The sequence below is a fragment of the Diabrotica virgifera genome, chromosome 2 (assembly GCF_917563875.1).
Source record: "Diabrotica virgifera virgifera chromosome 2, PGI_DIABVI_V3a".
Taxonomy (NCBI): Eukaryota; Metazoa; Arthropoda; class Insecta; order Coleoptera; family Chrysomelidae; genus Diabrotica; species Diabrotica virgifera.
Window position 1 is genome coordinate 180,575,082 of NC_065444.1, and position 23,341 is coordinate 180,598,422.

The 23,341-nt window shown below is 31.3% G+C and overlaps 1 long non-coding RNA gene across 1 annotated transcript in view; it reads right to left on the reverse strand.

The window, feature by feature from the left end:
* The window catches only part of LOC114326506 (uncharacterized), a 44,299-nt gene extending 21,238 nt beyond the window's left edge, over positions 1-23,061 (reverse strand). The window contains exons 1-3 of the long non-coding RNA XR_007696234.1: positions 21,952-23,061; positions 11,023-11,133; positions 2,660-2,800 (exon numbers count right to left, since the gene is read on the reverse strand). This is a non-coding gene — a long non-coding RNA (uncharacterized LOC114326506). The remainder of the gene's footprint in view (positions 1-2,659; positions 2,801-11,022; positions 11,134-21,951) is intronic.
* Positions 23,062-23,341: the final 280 nt, after the last annotated feature.

Here is a 23,341-nt window from a genome sequence, read left to right on the forward strand (position 1 = left end):
GGAAAATATGTCCATTTCTACAGGGTGATCAGTAACTGCGTGGTATATCAAACATATAATTTTTTAAATGGGACACCCTATATATTTTTTCATATTTATATTCCCCTCATAATTCTTGTTTATATAATATATGGTTTTGCATTAATATACAGAGTATTTAACAAGTTATGACCATTTTTATTTCGAAATCACTATGAGATTAACACCCTGTATATAAAGAAGTAATTCGTAGACAATAATTTGTTTTATGTAGTAAGATAAACAATATACTGTAGTTTTTAAATTAAGTCCAATTCACATTATTAACGAATATTTGTATACAGGGTGAACTACAAAACCAAATTACGATTTTCTCTATTTTTTTAAATGGATCACCCTATATTTTATTTTTCAACGTTATTGTATTTAATATACTCTTTCATTTTTATATAGCATTCCCTATATCTAAACTGATTACTTTCCGAGATATTTTTAGTTTTCTTCAAATTTCGGGAATACATTCAATTTTTCTAGTAGAAATAAGTTAGTATTGAGTGATAATTAAACAAAATTATTTTTATTAGATAAATAACTAACACAAAATATAAACCATAGCAATATGCAGTGAATATACCAATAAATGCGATATTAAGAAATTATCATATTTCCCTAATATACAAGAATCGTAAAATTCCTACAAAAAACTTTGTATTGTATATAATAATATAACAAGATTATTTTCATTCAATAAATAACTTACATGAAACATAAATCAAAACAATATACAACTGATGTAACAGTTTTTAGATTAGTATATCAACAGCATTCTAAGCCAAGAACTTTTTAGTAGAACATTCATTTTTATAAGCACGTTTAAACTACAAAACAAAATCACGATTTTCTCAATTTTTTTTAATAGATCACCCTATATTTTATTTTTTTTAAATATTGTATTTATGATACTCTTTCATTTTTATATAGCATCGCCTATATCTAAACTTATTAGTTTCTGAGATATTTTTAGTTTTCTTCATTTGCCGGGAATACATTCAATTATTCTTATAAATATAAATAACTTAACAAATAAGTATTATGTAATAATTTGACAAATATTTTCATTCAATAAATAACTAACAAAAAAATAATAAACCATAACAAAATTTAATGAATGTACCAATTAATGTGATGTTAAGGATATAAGTCTAAAGTAAATGTTGAAAATGACCACTTTCAACGTCTATGCAATTTTGTAACCGATATTCAAATGACCGAGCCACATTTCTAACATTTTTGTAAGTCAATATTATTAAAAGCTTCTTTTATTCTATTTTTCATATCATCAAGCGTTGTTGGATGCTTCTGGTATACAAGGTTTTTTATATAGCTCCACTTGAAAAAAATCAATTTTGGAAGAACTGGAGCACCGTCGTATAAAAACCTCAACCGTCAAAAAATGTGGACCAATCACATAATCACATAATCTCTACATAAAGTAGGGATTTCTTGATGCATATTAATTAAATTTAATATGAAAATTATATTATTAATCACTGCGGGTCACAATCTGCTATTAGGAATGTGTTACACTTCTTGGCTTAGAATGCTGTTGATATAATAATCTAAAAACTATTAAATTAGTTGTATATTGTTTTGATTAATGTTTTGTGTGAGTTGTTAATTAAATAAAAATAATCTTGTAATTTTATTATACACAAGATACCTATATTTCTTTTGTAGGAATTGTATGATTCTTGTATATTAGGGAAATATGATAATTCCTTAATATCACATTCATTGATACATTCATTGCATATTGCTATGGATTATATTTTGTGTTAGTTATTTATTGAATAAAAATAATTTTGTTTAATTATCATTCAATACCAACTTATTTCTACTAGAAAAATTGAATGTATTCCCGAAAGTTGAAGAAAACTAAAAATATCTCTGAAAGTAATAAGTTTAGATATAGGGAATGCTATATAAAAATGAAAGAGTATAATAAATACAATATTCTTCAAAAATAAAATATAGGGTGATCCGTTTAAAAAAATAGAGAAAATCGTAATTTAGTTTTGTAGTTCACCCTGTATACAAACATTCGTCAATGATTTCAATTAGACTTAATTTAAAAAGTACAGTATATTGTTTATCTTACTACATAAAACAAATTATTGTCTATGAATTACTTCTTTATATACAGGGTGTTAATCTCATAGGGATTTCGAAATAGAAATAGTCATAACTTGTTAAATACTCTGTATAGTAATTCAAAACAATATATTATATGAACAAGAATTATGAGGGGAATATAAATATGAAAAAATATATAGGGTGTCCCATTTAAAAAATTATATGTTTGATATACCACGCTGTTATTGATCACCCTGTAGAAATGGACATATTTTCCAAGCGTGGAGAATATCATTGCCTACATTTTTTCTAAATAACTTTTTTCGATATTCTATACCGTAATGGAATTATCGACCGATCCCGCACTAAAAACTCACCCTGTATATCTATCGTTATCTTGTAACCGATTTAATTTATATTGCTAAGAGAATGTTGAATGAATGGAGGTAAGAAAATCTTTGTAAACATATATTTATTTAGAACAAAAAACGTGTAATAAAACAAAAAATACTTACCCTATTATTATTATTTTTAATTTTTTGCTTACCATATTATTATTGTTGCTTTTGGTTTGCTGTTGTTGTTGGACTACTTTATATTTTTTAATGACAAAGCACCATATAATAGCAATAGCTATAATACCAACTAGGATGTATATCATTTTTATATAGATACCATCTTCTATTTTCTACAATAAAATGAAACAGTAAATATTCAAAAGATGGGTATTAGTGTTAGTCCAGAAAGCCACTGCGCATCCGCTAGGAAAAATATTCTAATTCTGATTTTTTGCACAATCTTACTCAAAAAAAACTCCTTTTAACAAATTTGCATGTTGCCAGGACCAAAAGGTGGTCAAAAATTTTTTAAAAGTTTTGTTTTTGTTTTTTTCCTAAAATTATTTTTTTTGCATAGAACAAAGTTTTTATAGGTTTTTTGGATCATTCCAAACAGAAAAGGTCTTTAGTGACTTTTCTCTTAAGTTGATAGTTTTTGACATATCAGCGATTAAAAATTGAAAAATTGCGAAATCGGCCATTTTTAACCTTCAAAAACTATGTGAAAACCTTAAAATTTGAATGTTGCCAAGGTAGGTAGATATTCTTTAAACATCGACTGATAAAATCTCGAAAAGTTTTTTGCAATACAGTATTCAAAACTCCTTTGTTTTTTAATTTCTAATCACGCGTGCGCGACACCGTTGCATGTGTATACAGTATGGTGCAAATGAAAGGAATAAATTCGTTATTTCGATAAACCGGCGACTTTATGGAAAAAACCCGAAACAGGTTATGATATTGTGGCATATATGGTATACTGATGACGTCATCCGTCTGGGCGTGATGACGTAATCGATGATTTTTTTAAATGAGAATAGGGGTCGTGTGGCAGCTCATTTGAAAGGTTCTTCAATTCTATATTCAGTAATGTAAACAATTACATAATTATTTATACAGGGTGTCCAAAAAATTTTTATTAAATTAGATTATTTGACAAAAAAGAAGTAGAAGGACACCCTGTATAAATAATTACATAAATGTTTATATTACTGAATAGAAAATTGAAGACTCTTTCAAATGAGCTAGCACACGACCCCTATTCTCATTTTAAAAAATCTTCGATTACGTCATCACGCCCAGATGGAGGACGTCACTAGTATACCATATATGCCACAATATCATAACTTAAAAATAAAAATCGACCTGTTTCGGGATTTTTCCTTAAAGTCACCGGTTAACAAAATAACGAATTTATTCCTTTCATTTGCACCATACTGTCGGTGGAAAATAGTGTCGCGCACGCTTGATTAGCAATTAAAAAACAAAGGAGTTTTGAATATTGTATTGCAAAAAACTCTTCGGGATTTCATCAATCGATGTTTAAAGAATATCTACCTACCTTGGAAATATTCAAATTTTCAGTTTTTCACATAGTTTTTGAGGGTTTAAAATGGCCGATTTCGCAATTTTTCAATTTTTAATCGCTTATATGTCAAAAACTATAATTTTTAGAGAAAAGTCACTAAAGACCTTTTCTATTTGGAATGATCCAAAAAACCTAAAAAAATTTTTTCGATGCGAAAAAAATAATTTTAGGAAAAAAACAAAAAAAAAAACGTTCAAAAAATTTTTGACTACCTTTTGGTCCTGGCAACATGCAAATTTGTTAAAAGGAGTCCTTTTTGAGTAAGATTGTGCAAAAAATCCGAATTAGAATATTTTTCCTAGCGGATGCGCAGTGGCCTTCTGGACTATGTACAAATACAGTGAAACATTGCACCTCGCCAGGCATACCGCCGCGATGCGATACTCGCCACAAATTGCATACTCGCCATGTAGACCAGTAAGGATTTGTGAAAAAACGTCTATTTTTGGATGTGAGAGGTGACATTCGGATTTTTGCTGATAAAGTTAGGTGATACCTTCAGTAATAATAATTGACTTATGCTCCTTCTCAAATATGGCCGGAACATTAATGAAAAAAATTAAAATATTTAAAATTTTTTAAAAATTTCGTTTTTTTTCTGCTTTCTTTGCTAATTTTAAAACGATTCGTTTTGGAACAAAGTCGTAGAGAACAATAAAATAAAGATAATTGAATTTTGTGTGATATACGACTGGTCAAAAATGTATTACCTTTTCTGCAATATAGCAATAAATACAAAATAAGGGGACAAACTACGCCTTTTGTTATTCAATGTTTTTAACCACTTTGGTGGCACTTAGAATCTTAGTAATTCGCTTAGGAAATTAGGAAATCTTTGTAGCATACTTAAACTGTGTACCAAATTTCATTAAAATCGATTTAATAGATTTTGCATAATAAATTTTTGCAATCTAAATGTTTTTAAAAAAGTTCAAATTTTTTAAAATCTTTCTGAACAAAAAGTAGACCATTTAGAAGTTGTCTAATTTTTTTACATATAAAGAGGTGCTCTACCTATCTAATACACTTTACAGAATTAAAATCGGATTACTTAAGTGGCCTCAACAATGTTTTAAACTTATAAACAATTTTTTCGCTTATAAAAAAATAGCTTTGTTTAATAATATAAAAATTAATTTTTAGCAATGCAAGTAATTAAAACCGGTATAATTTGACTAAAACTTTCAAATGCTGTCAGCAGAATTGCTATTTTATATTTTAATCAAAAGTTATTCGCGTTAAAAAATTGCAATTTTTCGAATTTTTGAAAGTTCCACTGCGTCTATCTCGAAAACTATGCATCCTACGAAAAAACTTGTAAGAACATTTTTTGCTTAGAATTAGCCAAGAAATACAAAAAATGTTTTATTTGCGAAAAATCGATGTTATGTAATTCCTCAAGTTCTTTGTTTATAACAATTTTATCGACATCCGGATCAACTGTTACCCAAAAAATCGTGTTCTACGGGTCAAAAATATATAAAAATCTTGGGCAAGTCCATCTAAATAAAGGAGCCCGTAGCACCCCCTCCTGGCCACAGGACTAATTTGTTTATAAGCCAAAAAATTGTTTATAACTTTAAAACATTGCTGAGGGTGCTTAAATAATCCCATTTCAATTCTGTAAAGGGCATTAGATAGGTGGAATGCTTCTTTATATGTAAAAAAATTGACAAATCTTTGTATGTTCTAGTTTTTGTTGTGCAAGATTTTAAAAAATTTAAATAAAAAAAAAGTTTAGATTGCAAAATTATTATTCAAAATCTAGTAAGTCAATCTTAATGAAATTTGGTATACGGTTTTAGCACATTACAAAAATTTTCTAAGCGAATTAGGATGGTTCCAAGTGTAACCTAAGCGATGGAAAATCATTGAATAAAGACAGGCTTGTTTTGCACCCTTATTTTATATTTATTGCTATATTGCAGCAAGGGTGATAAATTAAGACATTTTTAACCAATCGCATCTGATAGAAAATTTAATTATCTTTGTTTTATTCCTGTACGACTTTGTTCCAAAATGAATCGTTTTAAAGTTATAAGCAAAAAAAGTAGAAAAAAAAACGAAATTTTTTGAAATTTTTAAATATTTTATTTTTTTTAATTAATGTTCCGGGCATATTTGAGAAGGAGCATAAATCAATTATTATTAACGAAGTTATCACCTAACTTTACCCGAAAAAATCTGAATGCCACATTTTACATCCACCTAAAAACAAATCCTTACTGGTCTAATGGTAGAACATATCACATCGCATCGAGCATCGCGGCGATGTGCCTGGCGAGGTGCGATGCTTCACTATATTTCTACAGTTAGGCCCGGTTTCACCAACAAGACGAGGACTGAGAACAATAAGGTTCCAAGCGCCATTTCACAAATTTTTCAGGAAACAAATTTCTAATTTTAAACTGTCATAACTTCATTATTTGAAAGACTGTAAATGTTAAAGTTATTTTATGCTACAGTGTGGTAAATTGTGACAAAACCTCAAGTTAGACAATGTCATAAGTAAGATTCGAATGTGTCATTTTGTAACATTTTTACGACGTCTGCAGTGTACTTGGAACCTTAATGCACTATAAGCCTTGTACTTGGAACCTTAAGGAATATAAGATAAACAGTTCACAGAAAATTTTAAATTTTCCAAAATATTGTAACGCAATTGGTGAAATTAAGCAATAAATTTCAAAATAAAGCGGATATTTATTGTTAAATTGAAAATCATAACAAAAAAACAAGAAAAAATATTTTTCCAAAATTAAGCTTAAAAAGAGAGAACTCGAAATAAAAATAAAAAATACTTATACATTATGGAAAAATGTCCCTAATTAAATTTATCTTTTTTTTATTGAATACATCACGAATCAACAAAATTTTTACTTTATTTCTGACGTAAAATGTCTCTTGGATCCTTATGGACCGAAATTGAAAATATTTCACGTACTTGAAACCATATTTCATTATGGATTACACCGTCATCTAGAAACAATTCAACGTATTTCAAATATCATTCGATGCAGAATTCTTTATTAAATAGAATCCTTTACAAAAACCGATTTTGTACAAAATGTCGCTTGGAACTCTATGGTTTTCAACCCGCGAAGAAATAAATCAATAAATAGTTATTTGTCGAATAAAATTTTATCGTTTATATTTTTATTTTGTTTCAATACAATTTTGATAATTTAAACTTAAACTGACGAATTTACTTTCTTATAAATATTTAGAGCGAGATTAACTTGCCAATTTATTCGAAGAGTAAATATTTACTTGATAAATAAATAAAATAAGTCTTATTTGACGTTAGTAAAATGGAGAAATGTCAGTTTATTGGTCGAATAACTTTATTCATAGAATAAACTAGTATTTGTCGTTGGTGAAACCGGCAATTAGACCATCGGATTTTCGACGAAGTTAAACAACGATTTTATGCATAATGCCTTTGACAGTACTCAAAGGTAAAATCAAGGAGTAAAATACGTTAAAACTATGGATTCCGAGGGTAATCTGCGTGAAAATGTAATTTTCTTCTGTAAACAATGTACTAAGACGATTTTGTCCATTATGCCATTTTACGAATCGACAGAGGAGTATTGATTCTATTTTAAAAAAAATTTGCATAATTGCTACTTATGCCTACTGCTCTAAGGGTGTTTAATTATTACCTAAACATGCAATGTAAATAGGTCAATTTCTGTGATTTTTTTCTTTATGCCCCTTGAAAGTTTGTTAATAATAAGGATAAGGAACGTGAAAAACAATAGCATAACGGTAATGGAAGCGAAAAATTTTACCTTTTAAAAGTTGCGAAAAATAAGAAAAAGCCGATTTTAAGGGAAACGTACTCTGTTTCGCCTCTTTTCCTTTTTTTTTGCTTATCTCCTATGACATTTTCAGTACAAAAAAGGCAGAAGTGATAATTATATCATGGTTGAAATCGTCATGAAATTCGACGCCTTATAAGCAAAAGAAACCAAGATATTAATAAATACAACAGTCAACTAAGATAAAAATAGTTATTTTCCTAACTAGTGAGGAAAGTGATACTTTCACGCACGAGACAGCCGTTGACCCGAACGACGCGATAGCGGAATTCGGGCAAGCAGTCGAGTGCGGGAAGACACTTTCCGCATGAGTTAGGAACAATATTTTTTTCTAGGACCGTACGTTTGGAAAAAAAGCCACAAAAAATAGAGTTATATCAATTTTTATTTAGAAGTGAAAATAGACAAATTAATTCTTTGACAAGGTTCTCAAAACTAAACTTTCAATATAATGGGTTATCACGACGACGATATTGGTTTCCATGACAAAGGCAACGATTCAAAACCATTGTAATTGTCTACTGATCTAACTTTTAAATATTATGTCAAAATAATTTTATTTTATCAAATTATCAGTAGTAATTGCACACGAGCTCTAAAGTTCTATAGTAATTTTAGAGATCGAGTGCAATTTGTTGCAATTATTTCATGAATAAAACTGTTCAAAACCAAAATTTTATTGTAATTTATTTATGTAAGTACAAATTACTACTGTTAAACGCACAGTTGATATAAAATATTTTACGGTTGAAAGTCATCACTTTTATAACTTTTAAAACATTAACTGTCATTAAGGTGATACAGTAGCGATCAACAGGGAGCAAAAACGCGTTCCAAGATTGCGGCTGTATAGTCCTGTCGCCAGGGGGGTACAACGGCCTCCTTAATTCAGATGGACTTACCCAAGTTTTTTTTATGTATTTTGACCCGTAGAACACGAATGTTTTGGGTAACAGTCGATCCGGATGTCGATAAGATTGTTATAAACAAAGAACTTGAGGAATCACATAACAGCGATTTTTCACAAAACAAAACTTTTTTGTATTTTTTGGGCCATACTAGGTAAAAAATCATTTTACAAGTTTTTTCGTAGGATACATAGTTTTCGACATAAACGCGGTTGAACTTTCAGAAAACCGAAAAATTGCAATTTTTGAAACAGAATAACTTTTGATTAAAAACTAAAATAGCGATTCTGCTTACTGCATTTGAAAGTTCAAGTCAAATTCTATCGGTTTTGATTATTTGTATTGCTAAAAATAAATTTTTTATTTGTTAAACAAAGCCATAAACACATAGTGTTTCCCGTGCCCAATGCATGCGTTTTAATGAACTTAATCTACGTAGAAATTGTATATATGCGCGCCTACTCGTTCGATTTCAAATGAGAAATGCATTGAAAACATCATTCAATCACTATGTGTTGATAGCTTTGTTTAACAATAAAAAAACTAATTTTTAGCAATGAAAGTAATCAAAACCAATAGAATTTGACTTGAACTTTCAAATGCGGTAAGCAGAATTGCTATTTTATTTTTCAATCAAACGTTATTCGGGTTCAAAAATTGCAATTTTTCGATTTTTTGAAAGTTCAACCGCGTTTATGTCGAAAACTATGCATCCTACGAAAAAACTTGGAAAATCATTTTTTGCTTAGAATGGCCCAAAAAATCCAAAAAATACAAAAATAATGTTTTGTTTTGCGAAAAATCGCTGTTATGTGATTCCTCAGGTTCTTTGTTTATAACAATCTTATCGACATTCGGATCGACTGTTACCTAAAAAATCGTGTTCTACGGGTCAAAATATATAAAAAAAAACTTGGGTAAGTCCATCTGAATTACGGAGGCCGTTGTACCCCCACTGGCGACAGGACATTTTGAATATTTTTTCGAGATATTTGGCACACGTATTCGTAATATAATAAAGAATGGCTTTACAGAGCCCAATTTGAAAAATATATTAATATGTGAAAATTACTCTGTAATTAAATACAATATTAAAAAAACGAGCCTGTACCGCCATTAAGAAGAACAAAAAAATACACTTTCTTCAAATAAACTTTTTTATCCGATGCCTAGATTTTGTGTCATTTTGGAACTACTAAAATTTTTTATTTCATTAGTAGTTCCAAAATGACACAAAATCTAGGCATCGGATAAAAAAGTTTATTTGAAGAAAGTGTATTTTTTTGTTCTTCTTAATGGCGGTAAAGGCTCGTTTTTTTAATATTGTATTTAATTACAGAGTAATTTCCACATATTAATATATTTTTCAAATTGGGCTCTGCACCGCCATTCTTTATTATTTTACGAATACGTGTGCCAAATATCTCAAAAAAAATATTCAAAATTACAGCCGCAATCTTGGAACGCGTTTTCGCTACCTGTTGATCGCTACTGTTTCCTCTTAATGTCACTGAATGTATTTTTTCGTAGCAACGAAGTGCATCTGACGTAATATACTTGACGACGGGATATTATCAAAAATTATCACCTTAATTTGCATTTCTGTAGCTTTCTATTGGTCAGAATCTCCTGGCTGAAAGTGACTTTTTTAGCACAACCGTAGAAAAAAGGTCTTTTTTATCCACTGTACCAAAAAAAAGTTGATTAATAGCAAACTGAAAATTTGTTAATAGCTTAACGGTGTCTAGTCGGACAAACTTTGATGTACGGGAACACTGGAATAGGAGAAGTTAACTGTGGAACAGGTTAAAAATTTGGAACATCAGACTAGGAAAACGTCCTATGTATTTTGTTGGACAAAACTTCCAATTGATTTGTTACTCGTTCATGCAAAAATCTCGTGCAAAAATCAGACTGCTATTTATCACCAACATAAATCCTGTCATTTGACATGTTCTACGTGTCAGACTTATTAAAATGCCCAGTTGGTGATAAATACCCGTATGATTTTTGCATGAGAGTTTAATGAAAGGGTAATAAATCAATTTAAATTTCTGTCCGACAAAATACATGGCACGTTTTCGTAGTCTGACGTTTAAAATTTTTAAACTGTTCCACAATTAAAACTTCTCCTATTCCAGCGTCTCCATACATAAAAGTTTGTCCGAGGAGACACCGTTAAGCTATTAACAAATTTTCAGCTTTCTTAATCAACTTTTTTTTGGTACGCGGGATCCATGCCTATTACTCACCATCTTATTACTAGTATACTTCAATATGGTCACGATAATAAAGATGGCGGTAAAAACGACAGCCACTGTAATGGCTACATCACGAACGTCCATAGCGAAGACTACCATTGTCTAAAATAAAAAATTAAATTGAATACATTTTCAAATTATGTGTGTAGGTATATTATAATATACATAGTTTATCAGTGAACACTGTTAGCACTCAGATACAACTTTCCTTTCATACCTCGTATACCTTCGTCTTAATTATTTAAAATCCTCTTCCAATTGTATTTCAAAAGTCTATACATATAAAGGCTATTGATTATGTATTTTAGAAAGGAATCACAACGCTTAAGGTGTTTTAATATTCCATATTATGTTCAATGCACCCCCAAATATAAAAAAAAAACCTCGGAATGCTACCATTTAAAGGAGTGCGTTTTTGAGAATGGGGTGAATTACTCACTACTCAATAGGGATTCAATTCAATTTTCTTTTATTCTAAATCCTATACACTTTTGAATGTGACCTCCTTAAGTCAAAAATAATTTTATTTGACAAAAACGTATTCAAAAAGCGAAGAAAAAAATATTTTTTTGTCTCATAACCTTTTTAGCCCCACGGGGATATGGGTATACACATTGCCTTAGAGAAATAAATTGGATTTACTATGGAATCACTAACACGCGAATTTTACTGTCATTTTAATATCATATGCTATGATTTTTCTGACGGGTATTGTTAATAGTCGGAGAGATAGAAGCGGATTTTGTGCGTGATAAGTAATATGGAAAAACTATACGGGGATATGTTGAATTAGTTGTGTACAAGTCTTTCACCAATGGCTGGAAACCAGAGTTGGGGCCGAGGGTAGTTATAAGGGTTCAAAGTCGCAGTTTTTATTATTTTTTTTGTGACGCTCATGATCGAGATAGTGCACCAAAATTTGGGAATAAGTAGGTCATGACGTAACTAAGTAAAATCTCTAGGGGCGGAACGCTGCGTGTCCGACAAAGGAGTGGGGGTAGGGGTGAATATAAAAAATATAAAGGGTATAGACCATGACATTACTAAGTGAAATACCCAGAGCCGGAAACCAGAGTGGGGGACGAGGATAGTTATAAGGGGTCAAAGTCGCCGTTTCAATTATTTTTGAAGTTATACTTCTTTACGCGCGATATGAGGGTGAATTTTTATATGTTAAAACCTACGATCCGGGCGCATGCGCATTATAACTTTGTTCTGATTGGATGTTCAAATGACATGTCAAAAATTATTCAATATGGCGGCTGTGGCACAGCTGTGATTTCATAGAGAAATAAAAAAATGTTGTTTTTATTTCTCTATGTGTGGTTTGATTATTTATGGTTGTTGCGTTTTGAAATTTGTGGGAAAAGAAACAACAAACAAAAGTTAGCTAATAGTTATACTGCCTTTTTAAATAGTTTTCATATATATTTTTGGACTTTTGGACAAGGAAAACTCATTCTAATTTGGTAAGTAGTTTTTATTATAATCATATTGTTATTATACATTTGGATTAGGTTGGAATACATTTATTTTCTCAAGAATGGGGATTTTAGAGAGAAATCCGAAATTAGGTCCGATTTTTATTTTTAAATTATGATTTTTTGGCGTAGATTTATTTATCTAGTAGGTATGTAATGCTTTGATTTACATACTTAATTTGATTACCAACAAAAGTTCTACCAATCTTCATCTAATATACTGTTTTCTTACTGCTTTGTCATATTTTAATATTTTCTTCCAAAAAAATCAAACTACATAATTTGATTAGGTAAATTCAGAACAACTGTCAAACAGTAAAACGTTCAGCTGCCCTATTTTTCCACATGACAAATAATGTGTAATTGGATGAGTGAGTCTAGGCTTCGATTACGAATCAAAGCGTCCCCAAATTCGCGGGTTCGAATCCCGATACAAGTTTTTATTTTTTTATTGTTTTATGTATTTTATGATTGTAAGTATATTTGTTATATAATTTTTTTCAGAAAATGCGTATTTATAATTTTTGCCAACAATTATCATCGTTCAGAAATCATTTTTTCTTTGTGGCATTTTTCAATGTGTTTGTGTGCGTTTTATTCTTTTATTTTTTAAAATTTTTGGTATTGTCTTAATAAAAATTTTTGGAAAGTAGTAAGCATTAAAATTCGTTTAATATTTAAATGAAATATAAATAAACTGTTTAAAGTACATTATATCAATTTCCTTAAAATCACATAATATGTAATAGAAGTATTACTTCTTACGTGCGTACAAAGTACACACACATTCTTTTTTTTGTGACGCTCATGATCGAGATAGTGCACCAAAATCTGGGAATAAGTAGATCATAACGTAACTAAGTAAAATCTCCAGGGGTGGCACGCTACGTGGCCGACAAAGGGGTGGGGCAGGGGTGAATGCAAAAAATATAAGGGGCTTTTTGCGACGTTCGTGATTGAGAGAGTGCACCAAAATTTGGGAATAAGTAGACCATAAAAAAGCTAAGTAAAATCCTCAGAGCCGAAAACCAGGGGTGGGGGACGAGGGTAGTTATAAGGGGTCAAATTTGCCGTTTTTATAATTTATTTTGTGACGCTCATGATCGAGATGACGCACCAAAATTTGGGAATAAGTAGGTCATGAGGTAACTAATTATAATCTCCAGGGGTGGAACGCTGCGTGGCCGATAAAGGGGTGGGGGTAGGTGTGAATATAAAAAATGTAAGGGGTTTTTTGTGACGTTATAGATTGAGATAGTGCACCAAAATTTGGGAATAAGTAGACCATGACTTAGCTAAGTAAAATCCTCAGAGCCGGAAAGCAGAGTTGGAGATGAGGGCAGTTTTAAGGTGTCAAAGTCGCAGTGTGTATTATTTTTTTTGACCTGGCACAATATTTGTCGTCCACGCAGCTTTCCGCCCCTGGAGTTTTTGCTTAGTAATGTCATGATCTATTTATTCCCAAATTTTGGTGCACTATCTCGATCACGAACGGCAAAAAACCCCCATATATTTTTATACTCACCCCTGCCTACCACCTCTTTGTACCCCAAGCAGCGTTCCGCCCCTGGAGATTTTACTTAGTTACGTCATGACCTACTTCCTCCCAAATTTTCGTGCACTATCTCCATCATGAGCGCCACAAAAAAAAAATAATAAAAACTGCGAATTTTACCCCTTATAACTACCCTCGTCCGCCACTCTGGTTTCCGCCTCTGGAGATATTACTTAGTTATGTCATGGTCTACTTATTCCCAAATTTTGGTGCACTACCTCAATCACGAACGTCGCAAAAAACCACTTACATTTTTTTATATTCACCCCTGCCCCACACTTTTGTCGGCCACGCAGCGTTCCACTCCTAGAGATTTTACTTAGTTACGTCATGGCCTACTTATTCCAAAATTTTGGTGCACTATTTCGATCATGAGCGTCACAAAAAAAAATAATAAAAAACGGGAATTTGACCCCTTATAACTACCTTCCTCCCCAACTCTGGTTTCGGGGTCTGGGGATTTTACTTACTTATGTCATGGTCTACTTATATCCAAATTTTGGTGTACTGTCTCAATCATGAACGTCGCAAAAAGAACCTTATATTTTTTATATTCACCCCTACCCCCACCCATTTTACTTAGGTACCTCATGACCTACTTATTTCCAAATTTTGGTGCACTATCTCTATCATGAGCGTCACAAAAAAATAATAAAAACCGCGATTTTGACCCCTTATAACTACCCTCGGCCTCAACTCTGGTTTCCGGCCATTGGTTAAAGACTTGTACACAACTAATTCAACATATCCCCGTATAGTTTTTCCATATTACTTATCACGCAGCAAATCCGCTCCCAGCTCTTAGACTATAAGTTAGAGTTTGTTTATTTCATGTAATTGAATGAACTAACTGCCAATAAAGTGGTTCCAGAAACGCAACTCATAAATATTAACAACGCTATTAGTCATCTACTTTAAAATGTATAATGTATGAATAAATTGTCAATATGAATGGGTCAGATATAATTAAATTAGGGGAATTTTCTACCAAGCAACAAAAACAAATTTGTTTAATTTATTAATGTTTTATATTTTGAGAACGATTTCCGAAGTGGAAATTAATACTTAATTTTAAAGTAAAATGGTGGTTTATTTCAACAAAAAATACCAAATTATAAAAAAATGTTTACGTTTAAATCAGTATTAGCTTTTTATCTTAAACACAATAGCTTATCTAAATTATTCCTTTATTCAGCATCAGAGAAATGTGATGGCCTCATCGTGGGGCATTAGGCTGGAGTCAACGTAAGCATAGCGTCGAAATAATTTTAAATAAACAAATAAAAAAGCACAAGTGCTTTTTATTGTTAATCAAATTGCTTATCTAAAGTTTTAAACATGTTTTTTCACGCATTATGAAATTGTACCTTTCTTTTAATAAAATTTGTTTACACAATTGATATTTATATTATGGTCGGTAAGCCCAAGCGGCGATTTTTACAGTTACTCGAGCGCGTCAGAATATCACATGAGGAGAAACCTTGTATCCTGTAAATGTACAATAAACCACAATTTAACTAAAAAAGTGATTTTATTAACTTAAAAGGGATAGTTTCCTGGGTTGGCTGTATACCATATAGTTAAATAACCTCTAACTTCGAAGTAAAACAACTTATAAGTAATAGGTATAATTGTGTAATAAAATCTTATAAAATCCCAATGGATTGCATAAAATGTGTTCAGAACGAACGTTTTTGGACCTATCAGTCCATCATCAGTGAACCTAAAATAGAATAAGTAATCCCACTATTAAAATTGAAAAAAAGTTTAAAATTTTAAATGTAGAAAAATGTGGCTATGATTACTTACTCGTATACTTGCTACCTAGCCCCAAGACCAAAAAATGGTTATAATTATAATCCAATCTACATTCTAAAATAGTGAAATTGAAATGGCTTAACGCCGATGTTAGTAGATAACCTTAGGGAATATGGTGAAACCTTATCCAAAAACTTTTTCCAACCATCTTGGGTCACGAATGTCTGCCAAGTGTCAAAAGTTCATAAGGAGATACCTACTTGAAGTGGCAGTGACAGTACAGAAAGAAGGAAAATCTGAAATACAAACCACGCGATATTTCGCGAAATGAACATCAAATCGGAAAACTGCAAAATACAAGTATTCAATATTTTTGAAAAATCTATCGAATGGCACCAAACACGACCGGCCACGGAGGTGGGGTGGGGGGTTTCTTTTAAATTCTTAAATAGGAGCCCCAATTTTTATTGCAGATTTGGATTCTTTACATAAAAATAAGCAACTTTTATTCGAGACATTTTTTCGAGTTATGGAGAGATAGCGTTATAATCGGAAAAACACTTTTTGGAAATGGAAAATTAAATCAAAAAATGGAAAGTCCTCCAGTTTATGGAAAACTTAACTTACTTAACTTTTTTTGGTTTTGGGACCTACTCTTCACAACCCAATAGGTCCCCATAACGCTTGAGTAACTGCAAATTTAGCATACTTTCCTCCCCTACTATAATGAAAATTGGATTTTATAATTAATGTTATTTGACGTTTAGATTTCCACTGCAGAAATCGTTTTCAAAATATTTTATTTTAAATTATGTAATTATTATTACAACCTACAGTTATTTTAATTTCACTAAGTAAGTCAATATATACATGGACACAATACACCAGAAAGAAACCTTAGATCCATAATTGACTATATGATCATCAAACAAAAAACACAGCTCAAAGTGAGTGACATAAGAGTATACAGAGGAGCCGAATGTGGTAGCGATCATCATCTACTTAAAGTAAAAATATACATACCTACATTTAGAAATGATAACCATCAACAAAATGATAACACACTACAATATTAATAGCTTGAAAAATCAAAGCACACAATATTTATATAAAAGTAGATTGGATCAAGCTTTTCCTGCAGAATACAAACAAGAAACAACGGAATATCTTTACAGAAAAATAGTAGATGGAATACACAAAGCGGCACAAGAACCTTTAGGTATCACAAGGAAAAAGCCAGAAGTTAGAAATTACTGGTGATATGATCAGCTAGAAGAAATAAAAAAACATAAACAGGAAGTATACCATAAATGGCTAAAGGACAGAGAAAACAAGAATAAAAAAAGTGAATATCGGCAAGCACGTGATAAATTCAAAACCGAAGTCATAAACGCCAAAAATCAAAAATGGGAAGACAAATGTCAGGAGTTGGACACATACATCGGAGGGAGAAAATCTAGAGAAGCCTGGAGATTTATAAAGAAAGTAAGAACCAACAAAATAGAAGAAATTGTGATAAACCCTATAGCAACAACGAAATGGGAGGAACGTTACAAATCACTATTGGTAGAAAACAGACCAGAATACAGGAGCACATCACACAATATAGTCGAGGTCACAGGACAGCCAATTCATATAAACGAAGAACAGACCAAAAAAGCAATATCCTTATTAAAAAACGGTCGCGCCCCAATACCTGCAGAACTACTTAAAAATGGTAAAAATTAGCTAAAATATTAACAACATTAAAGAACAGATTTTTGTATGGAGAACCGGTACCACAGACATCGAAAGAAGGTTGGGTAACATCTATACATAAGAAAGATAATAAACCAGATCCAAATAACTACAGAGGTATTACCGTAACTAGTACACTAAGTCGACTGTACGAAAGAATTCTAAAAGATCTAATATGTGAAGAGTACCATCCCTACGAATCAGAGGAACAAAGCGGCTTTAGGGCAGGTAGATCCACAATAGACAACATTTTCCCTATAACTCAAGTAATAGAAAAAAGGCTGCCAAGAGCCTAAGAGTTGCATTTACTCATAGTAGATCTAACGAAGGCATATGACACGGTCCCCATTAATAGACTATGGGAAGTACTAGAAAAGACCAGCATAAATGTATCTATTTTACAGGCATTCAAAGAACTATATAGAAACTCGACATCCAAAATTAAAAGCGGAAGTAAAATATCAAAAGGTTTCCTGGACACTAAAGGTCTAAGGCAAGGATGCTGTATATCGCCAGTATTATTCAATATATATATATATATATATATATATATATATATATATATATATATATATATATATATATATATTGATGAAGCCCTTAGAAAATGGAAGAAGAAGTGCAATGGAATGGGACTACCGATAGAAGATGCGATACTCTACTATATGCTGTACTATGCAGATGACCAAATTTTAATTATTGCACAGGTCAAGGAAGATCTGGATTATATGGTAAGGAAACTAATAGAGGAATATAGAAAATGGGACCTGGAGGTTAATACTAAAAAAACACAATATCTATGCGTAGGACGGGAAGAAACGGAGAACGTGAAACTGGAACAGGAGACAATTCCAAGCTGCAATGAATACATATGTACCTGGGAATAAAACTAACTAGTACGGGACGAAACGAAGAAAATATTAAGGAAATGATAGTAAAGGGAAAACAGGTGATAGGAGCCCTGAATTCGGTACTGTGGCGAAAAATATAAGAAGAACAGAAAATAAAAAACAAATTTACAAGACAATATTAAAACCAGTGTTAACCTATGGAGCTGAAGTCTGGCAATTAACCAACAAGTACAAAGATAAATTACTAGCCACTGAGATGGATTTTTGGAGAAGGTCAGCAAGAAGATCTAGACTCGAACACATAAGAAACGACGACATTAGACAACAAATGGAAATAGAAAGAACAATCATAGATGACATCGAAAGACAACAGCTAGTTTGGTAAGGACACGTAAGACGAATGGAGGAAAGGAAAGTCCCCAAAAAAGTGTTAGAATGGACCCCACAGAAAAACGAAAACGAGGAAGACCTGCAACTACATGGATAAAGGGCATCTCCAAGGCGATGTATGAAAGAAATCTAAGAGAGGAAGACTGCCACAATAGAAAGGAGGGGCCATTAGGAACAGAAAGGCGTAGAACGCTATAAAACCGATATAATATATATAAGTCAAGGTGGCAAACGAAAGCGCTAAAACAACTAATATCTTCTTCTTCCCTTCTTCTTTTGTGTAGACATGACTCTGTTTTTCAATGTGTCTCCAGTAAGTTGTCGCTCTATCGTTTTCGTGGTCTTCTCACTAACCGTCTTCCTATTGGAGAACCGTCTCCTATTGGGGAACAAATATGATCGTTCCATTCTACTCTTCTATTTCTCATCCAGCACTTGATGTTCTCCACCTTGTATCTCCGTCGTATATATGTACCTTCTTTTAGCTCCGTCCCATAGTATCTTACCGTTTTTTGCCCTGTCTGTCAGGTTGTGTTTCTGCTGCGTATATCATTATTAGGTTGTGTATATCATTTATTGGTTTGGTGACAGTTTTGTAAATTTCGCTCGTCATTTCTTTCCCGTTAGTTTTATTTCTTCATATTGTTTAATTCAGACAACCTGCTGCTCTGTTTGCTCTATTTAATTGATCTTCCACTTCTGTTTCCAGCTTTCCGTAGCTACACAGTGTTATGCCTAGATAGTTAAACTCCATCATTTATCTATTATCTGACTTACCCCCTCTAATATATATCTGAGTATATTTGATCTTATAACCATGCTTTTTATCCCTTTGTTGGTAAATTAAGTTATATTTTCTGGCAGTTTTATTAAATTTGTGCAGCATACGTTGTAAATCATCTTCGCTTTGAACGATTAGTTTTGCATCATATTCATACCAGATTATTTTAAGTTATTTTTCTCCCTTACTTTTATAAATGCAGTGTTCAGTTTACAATATATACCAATAACATGGGAAACAGCTGAACTAATCACGATTTCCAAAATAGGGAGACAATTAAATAAAGTATAATCACTGGATAAGGAAATGAGTCTATACTCGCAATCTTATAGTTCGTATGTTATTTATTAGTTGTTACAATCAAGGGGCAACCGGTTTCGAAGCTTACATTTTATACTTCATCATCAGGCTCAGTACAAATAGTCTTCACATATACAAACTACTAGCTAAAATTAACAAAAAGGCAAAATGTACATACATATAAAAATATAAAAACAACTATGTCTAGGTTATGACTAAAAACATGCAATAAAGCAAACCAACTGTGGAGTATTGAACTCAGTGTTCCATAAAGTGTATATTGAGACTTTCTTTTATTGGGAGTGACCAGTCTGATGTAAATTGCTTGGTATATAAACTTTAATATATACTACAATCAATCCTTAAGTGCTCAAGGGTTGACGGAGTCCAGACAAGAGGGTATAAATGATCAAAATACACATAAAGTTTTTTGCAATAGGTATGTACTTACTATTATGTAAGTATGTATTTTGTACATAATAGTAAGTACATACCTATTGCAAAAAACTTTATGTGTATTTTGATCATTTATACCCTCTTGTCTGGACTCCATCAACCCTTGAGCACTTAAGGATTGATGGTAGTATATATTAAAGTTTATATACCAAGTAATTTACATCAGACTGGTCACTCCCAATAAAAGAAAGTTTCAATATACACTTTATGGAACACTGAGTTCAATACTCCACAGTTGGTTTGCTTTATTGCATGTTTTTAGTCATAACCTAGACATAGTTGTTTTTATATTTTTATAAGTATGTACATTTTGTCTTTTTGTTAATTTTAGCTAGTAGTTTGTATATGTGAAGACTATTTGTACTGGGCCTGATGATGAAGCATAAAATGTAAGCTTCGAAACCGGTTGCCCCTTGATTGTAACAACTAATAAATAACATACAAACTATAAGATTGCGAGCATAGACTCATTTCCTTATCCAGTGGTATAATGGACTCGCATTGGCAACCTTTTCATCATTTAAAGTATAATCGTTCAGACCAATATCTTTGCTACCAGTTAGTTCCAAATTATTTGAGAAGTTATTGCAAATAAAAATACAACATAAATATACTCCATCATAAAGAAATTACTTTTTTTTCGTCAATTTGGATTCCGTAATAAACACTCAACGATAAGTACATTGAAAAACAAATATTATAGAGATCTCTAGAAGAAAATGAAAAGTGCTTTGCTATTTTTCTAGACCTTGCAAAGCATTCAATAAAGTGTGAAAAATAATAGACTTGTAACTAAAACCCAAAAGATATCTTTCCATCCACTATGTCCATCTAATACAGTCATTTTTGGAAGACAAAATTTTTGGAGTTAAACAGGAAGACGAATATTCAGAAATACGACCAAACAAAGCACGAATCTCACATGACAGTGTTCTGGGACCCATACTATGTATATCCAATATTCTATGTATATTCTATGATGATGACATTTGCAGACGGTACTGCAATACTAACAGTCAGTAAAACTTTTGAAGAAACAACTAGTTACCTCCAAAACGCAGTGAACAAAATAAGCACTTAGAATAAATAATGGCTTCTGGCATAAGTAATTATAGAACGATAGACTGAGTAAAGCTAATAATATTAACTGATGACACTTTTGGAACGAAATCTTATGCAAGTGAAGATATAATGATGTAAAATTATGACATACAAGTTCTAATGTAAGGATAGATCCAAGAATCTGTCGAGATCCATGGAAGCATTTTACCTTATTCATAATAAGTTTCCGTTTTTCTATAATGTGACATCATAATATGGATATGTAAATAAATTGATCCCCAAACACAAATATTCCTCAGATTATTCTATATTCAATATGAGGTGTGCATTACGACAAAAGACCGTCGCAATTTCACCTCAAAGCAAAAAAATTAAGAAAAGTAAAGAGTATATCAGCAGCTCTTACACCAATTAGAATATTAGACAATATAAAACAAAAATATACTATGGATATTAATAATGGCATAAGTAAACTAAAATAAAACTGTGTGTGTGAAACTGGGCAGAATCGTATTAGTAACAAAAATATTTATTTTATTTTAATATTACCTTTTTTATAAATTTTCCTTTCCTTTATCACCGGTACGATTTGCGGGGATGAGTTCGCAAAAATAATTCACGTTGTATTACAGAAACAATTTCTTCCTTTTAGATGGTATGATGTGTGAGATAGGCAGCTTGATTTTCTTTCTTTTTTTCATCTCGATCTTTCGATGTCCTCTCGCCTGACGACAATAACCGAAGTTGCTGATGTCAAAAAATATCTCACAGATGTCGTTGTCATGCTGTCAATATTGTATTTTAATTTAAACCATACAATATTAGTATTTTAATTTTTAATACTTATTATGTGTATTATTTGCATTAAATATTGTAAAATTGTTGATTATAAAATTGATTTGACTGAGTGTACAATTATTGTAACTATGTTCTTTAAAAAACTAGGTAAATTTCTTTCTGAAACGTCACGTCGTATCAAATATCAAACGATGGATCCCAAATCTATGTTATTCGAAGACGTAAATTTTAATAATTATTGTACTTTTCCAACATGATAAAACTAAAAGAGCGTAAGTCACATTATAGCGTAACATAGCAGAAAAGAAATGGATACATAGCAGAAATATAAAGTATTTTAAACAAACGAGAAAATTCCCCGCTTAATAAAAAACCCCGAAAAAACAAAAAGAGAAAGATGTGTGTGTAAAAATTAAAACAATAATGAATAAAATAAATATTGCACATATTTAGAACTAAAGGGATTTACGTATAGATAATAATTGCAAATATAAAAATGTGAAACATTATTTATAAATAAAATTTAATAGTGAGCCTACACAATCTGCTATTAGTTGCACTTTGCACTTTTTGTTCAGTTTACACTAATGCACACTTTGATTTTATGCCATTATAATACAAGTTTACTAAATTTTAATCAAATCACTTCACATTTTTTTATTTAATGCACATATTCACTTGAGTATTCTTTTTGTTAGTCTAACTTTGCTAATTTTGAATTCATCCGTCGCAAATTTAAAATATTAACAAAAATTATATACCACTTTTCTCCCAATATTCTTTAAAATTAATATGTAAATTTTTACTTAGTCGACTCATATTGTGAAAGTTTTACCAAATAACTGTAGCACTTCCTCGGTTGTCTATGAATACTTGTGATAAAACTGCTATCTCAAACCGATAATATGATATCTATTATTTTATAGTATACAGTGCGTCCATAAAGTAACGCATAAATTCGTTATTTCGTAAACCGGCGACTTCAAGGAAAAATCCCGAAACAGGTCGATTTTTATCTTTAAATTACGATTTTTGGAATATATATCATACTAGTGACGTCATCCGTCTGTGCGTGATGACGTAATCGATGATTTTTTAAATGAGAATAGCGGTCATGTGATAGCTCATTTGAAAGGGTATT